Source organism: Pristiophorus japonicus, chromosome 13 (assembly GCF_044704955.1).
Source record: "Pristiophorus japonicus isolate sPriJap1 chromosome 13, sPriJap1.hap1, whole genome shotgun sequence".
NCBI classification, from domain to species: Eukaryota; Metazoa; Chordata; class Chondrichthyes; family Pristiophoridae; genus Pristiophorus; species Pristiophorus japonicus.
Genome location: NC_091989.1, coordinates 139,479,495 through 139,485,195, shown reverse-complemented (window position 1 = coordinate 139,485,195; position 5,701 = coordinate 139,479,495).

Here is a 5,701-nt window from a genome sequence, read left to right as displayed (position 1 = left end):
ACTTTAATCTCCTATATGCAAATTTTACTTAAGTGTTTTTTTTATACCTTTAATATTTTATGCCTACCATTGTCCTAATGTTCTCCTAACCTTCAAATTCTATAACCACTTTTGTCTTCCACAGAAATTTACAACACAAAAGGAGGATATTTGGCACTTTATCTGCGTACTGGTTCTCTTCCAGAGCAATCAAAAATAATCCCACTGCCCTGCTCTCCCCTTAGCCATTTATCTTCCTCTGTTACGTTAAAGGCGCTATATAAATGCATGTTGTTATTATTGTTGGTTCAAATATTTATCCAATTTTCTCTTAGAAGAAGCAATGATCTCTGCATCAACCATTCACTGTGGTGAGGCATTCCAAAGTCCAATAACTATGTGAAGAAATTTCCCTGAATCTCTCTCCTCACTCTTTCTCAAGTTCAAATCATCTATAGAACAAATATATACCTAGCACTGATCACTGGGGTACGTCACTTTGAATCTTTCTTCAATACGAGCAACATTTATTTACCCTACGCTTTGTTTCCAGTCTGTCAACCAACTTTGTATCCATGCTGCTACATTTCATACATTGCATACAATATGTCTGAATTTTTCTAACAAGCCTATTGTGAGTCACCTTATTGAATGCCTTCTGACAATCCGCATATGATTCTGGGTTTTACACATTTAGGCACTGAGGATAAAAACAAGCAGGATGTTGAATTTGTAAATGACTTTGCTGAGGCCACAGTTTGAGTATTGTGTGCAGTTTCTAGCACCCCATTATAGGAAGCATATTAGAGCCAAGGAAAAGGTACAGCAAAAGTTCACAGGAATGATACCAAGAATGAGAGGTTATCGATATGAAAATAGGTCTTTTTTCATTGGAACAGAGAAGGTTACAGGGGAACTAATAGAGATTTGATTATGAATGGTAAAATATTGTTTCTGCTGGTTGATGAATCAGTAACAAGGGGGGCATTGATTGACGATTACCACTAAAAGAACAAAGGGGGAAGTTAGAAAAATATCCCACTGAAATGATTAGACCTTGGACTATTTAACCACAAATAGCTTTTGAGGCAGACACTATGGCCGCGATCTCGCCAAGCGTGGCAAGACCGGGGCGACCGGCATCGATGGCAGGTGGAGACGCCACCGATGCTCCTGACTTCAGCTTGCAGTGTGTAATGCATCTTCCATTGATGGGGCTTGTAAGGTTTCCGGCCAATTGGAGGAAGGGGGTCTGATGATGTTATTTGATGACGCGTCATCAGCCGGTTTCCTTAAAGGGACCATGGCCACATTGGTATTGATAGTTGTTCTGTCAGTGGTCTGCAGCATTGAGGTGCTGCAAACACTGACAAGCACTGCACAAAGGTGCACGGCTGCACCCAGGCTCTCCCATGACTCCCTCCAGATGCTTATGCAGGCAGGTTCTCTTCCCTTCCAATGGGCAGAAGAGACCTCCCCAGGACACCACAGCAGCCTGGTTGAACGTTGCACAGGAGGGTATAAGCAGGGATGTCGTCAGGAGGAGCTGGCTGCAGTGGCGCAAACCTTTCAATGATCTCAATAGATCACGAAACATTACTACAAAGCCACGCTCAACCTTATTCTGCTGTGCTACTCATCACATCCCCATCACTCTGCCTTTCCTACCCTAGTCCTGCACATCCTTACTCACACCAACTTACCTTGCACCTCCAACTATCCCTCTCTCTCTATCTACATTATCACAGCCCATCTCACTAGCCACCCCTCACACTCACCCTCAGCCTTGTCCAATCATACCAATTAACAATATACAACACTTGGGTCTTTTAGCCAATGTTCATGTCAAGTTTCTGCTAATGTGTTATCAAACATTGAAATCTTTATTTTGAACATTTTGCGTTCTTGGACAGATTTGTGTAAATGTTTAGAAATGGCTTAGTGAGTTGTAGTGAATGGTGAGACATAATATCCCCCGCAATGGTGATGCGTGTAAAAGGAATGGCTTGGGCATTGTAGCGATGCCTTACGGTGCTTCTATGGTGTGGTATCAACCTGTCACATCATGTGGCAACCAGGGTGTAAAGCATTAAGTGAGGTAAATCTGGTCATGGTGAAGCCATCCCTGGAGCAATGTGGTCGGGTGCTGATGCCCTGTGTCTTGTGCAGCAACTGGTGATGCTGGTGTGTTTAGTGATGTTGGTGTTGGGGTTAATCGTGGTGGGATTCTGAGCACCAAAGTGAGATTTTCTCAAGGGCACCGATGCTGCTGGAATAGAGGGCAGGTGAATGTAAGATGACAGAAGCGATCTGTCAATGGTGAGAGAGGTTGCTCCAAGGAGGTGACAGTGGATAGAGAGTTCACTGTAGACACTTCCAAACCACATACAGCTCAAAAGTGACTTCCAAATCATGAAGGCTTCAGCTTCTGACATTGGGAAGTGAACAGCTGTGAAATGGTAGGTTTTATATGACTTCTGCAGCTGTCAACTAGTCAAAGCAAAGCCATTGAGAACCCGACACACTTACCTGATGAGAAGCCCCAAGCGACGGGAAGCTGCTGGAAAACTTGGAAAACTGGTAAAATTATTTTTTAATAGATCTAAACTACCTCTTAATGATCTTAATAGGCTGGCTCACCGTTTGGTGTCAGTTCTGTGAACCGCAGCCAGACCCGACACTTTGGAAACTGATAAGGAGGCAGGTTCAGAGGGGGATCCCACCCTTCCCACCCTGTTGTCACTAATGTCCATTTTGACAGCGGGCCCACCTCCAAACCCGCACTCGCAATGCTGGTAAGAATCCGGCCTATAACATAATTTAAAATAAAATTAACTAAGTATGTAAAGAAAAAAAATATTAAAGGATAAGAGAAAACAGCAAGGAAGGGTAATTAGCTTAGGTAGTGAGAACTGAACTACTAATACTAGTACAGGCATGAAACCAGAATAGCTTCCTTCGCTGTTGTAATTTCTACAATTCTATAAGGCATCTTATATGAAAATAAAACAATTATCATGTTCTAGTTGTCATGACTAGGTCATAAATTTCCATCTCAAACACCAATAATAAGAAAAAATATGTAAATTTGAGGTCTGCACAATATTTTAAGTTCCTAGAAGACTTAATCAAATGTGTTTATGCCCCTCAACTGGGAGCACTTGTATGCTAATTTATTCAAATTCTAAGATGCATGTTTGGAGTCCCAACACTAATAAGCCTTTCCTTATGTAATTTGCGTAAAAAACAGCCGAATTTGAGAACATAGTTTTTCGTATTAAGCTCTTGGATTTTTCTTAAGTACAGTAAAAATCTTGCAAACGTGCTAAATGGAAACTTCTTCAAACCTCAATTGTAACATTTTTAAGGTGCTACATCCACATGTCACATTGCCCTTTGGGTTATTATAATGAGCTTCTTCCATATGTCCCAGTATCATTCCATTATGCTAATAAAGTCAGCCTGCAGAGAGACAAGATTGCACAGCACCAAGGTTCTTGTACTGGTAGTCAGAGCTGAAAACATAAGGGTTTTTTTAAATAACACCAAATTGAATTTATTTTTAGAAAGAAAAAGTGGGCCATATAGAATCATGGAATCATAGAATGGTTCCAGCACGGAAGGCCATTCGGCCCGTCGAGCCCGTGCCGGCTCTCAGTTAGTCCCACTCACTCGCCCTTTCCCCGTAGCCCTGCAATTTTTTTTCCTTTGGATACTTATCCAATTCCCTTTTGAAAGATAAGATTGAGTCTGCCTCCACCACCCATTCAGGCAGTGCATTCCAGATCTTAACCACTTGCTGCGTTAAAAAGTTTTATCTTACATCGTCTTTGGTTTTTTTGTCTTAAATCTGTGTCCTCTGCTTCTTGACCCTTCTGCCAATGGGAACAGTTTTCCTCTATCTACTCTGTCTAGACCCTGTCATGATATTCAACACCTCTATCAAATCTCTTCTCAATCTTCTCTGCTCCAAGGAGAACAGCCCTAGCTTCTCCAGTTTATCAAAGTATCTGAAGTCCCTCATTCCTGGAATCATTCTCATAAATCTTTTCTGCACCCTCTCTAAGGCCTTCACATTCTTCCTAAAGTGTGGTGCCCAGAATTGGACACAGTACTCCAGTTGGGGTCAAACCAGTGTTTTATGCAGGTTCATCATAATTTACACACTTTAGTACTCCATACCTCTATTTATGAAGCCCAGGATCCTGTAAGCTTTTTTAACTGCTTTCTCAACCTGCCCTTCAACAATTTGTGCGCACATACCCCCAGGTCTCTCTGTTTGTGCACCCCCTTTAGGATTGTACCATTTAGTTTATATGTCCTCTCCACATTCTTTCTACCAAAATGTATCGCTTTTCTGCGTTAAATTTCATCTGCTACATGTCCGCCCATTTCACCAGCCTGTCTATGTCTTCCTGAAGTCTATCCCTCTCCTCCTCAGTTCTTCTAAGTTTTGTGTAATTTGCAAATTTTGAAATTGTGCCCTGTACACCCAAGTACAAATCATTAATATACATCAAGAAAAGCAGTGGTCCTAGTACTGATCACTGGGGAACACCATTGTATACCTTCCGCCAGTCCAAAAAACAACCGTTCACCACTACTTTCTGTTTCCTGTCACTTAGCCAATTTTGTATCCAGGCTGCCACTGTCTCTTTATTCCATGGACTTCAACTTTGCGGGCAAGCCTAATATTGGCAATTTGCTGTCGGAGTGAATCTATCGGCATCTGTCATTAATTAAACTTGCCCTTGCACATGTATGGTTTTTACATTTTTTGCGTGTCAATTTGCTGAAAATACGAGCTTTGCTGATGGTGGCAAAGATCGCAGCGAGGGAAAGTGAACATCTGGGACCTGAGTGAACAAGGTAAGCAACTGTGTATCTCCTTAACCAATCACATTGAAGCTTGTGAAATTAATAGCACTCGGTTTGAGAAAGAAGTGTAAATTAGAGTGAGTGAATTCAATGTTAAAAAAAGGTACAAGAGAAAAAACAGAGAGAAAGAAAGATTGGAATAAAAGAGAAAATAAGAGACAGAAAGAAAAAGTTAAAAGAAATTAATTTAAAATATTACATTTTTAAATTTCCAACAACAATTAAAACTTGAAGGAATGAGACTTCACATTTGTAATAGTTCATTATCAGTGCCAGAGAGTATGCCTGACAGTAATCATCAATTGTCGTTGAGAGGGTATTTAGACTGAAATGGGCATGATCTAGGGGTGAAATTGCCCTTTTTCTAGCCCATTAGCGCCCCCTGGAGGCGCCAACAGGGTGCAAGACAGTTTTCGCCCAGGGGAGGGGGGCATTACCGCCTCCCAGGAAATTGTCTGGGAGTTTGCGGAGGCATTGCCATTGCAGCACCATGCGGTTAGCATCCCGGGCCGCCCCAAGCTAACGTCTTACCACCTCACAGGGGTCGCAAAGCTGGCCAACATCCCCACTCAGGCTGTTGCTTAAAGGGGAGGGCTCCAGCGTCCCGGTCCATCTTTTTTTGTCAGCCGACTCTCGGGTCGGCTCTACGATGGCAGCCCTAGCATGGTCCGGGCCGCCATCGTGCAGCCCAGCATTCTGTCTTGGGTGTCGGCAGCTGACCCAGTCGCCCGCTACCCTAGTGGCCTAGTGGAGGGCATCAGAGGCCGTGCAGAGAGTGCAGGCGAGGGGCGTTGAAGTGCATCAGCGGAGCATTCACGTAACGCTTGGCTCCCCGCCCCAGTAG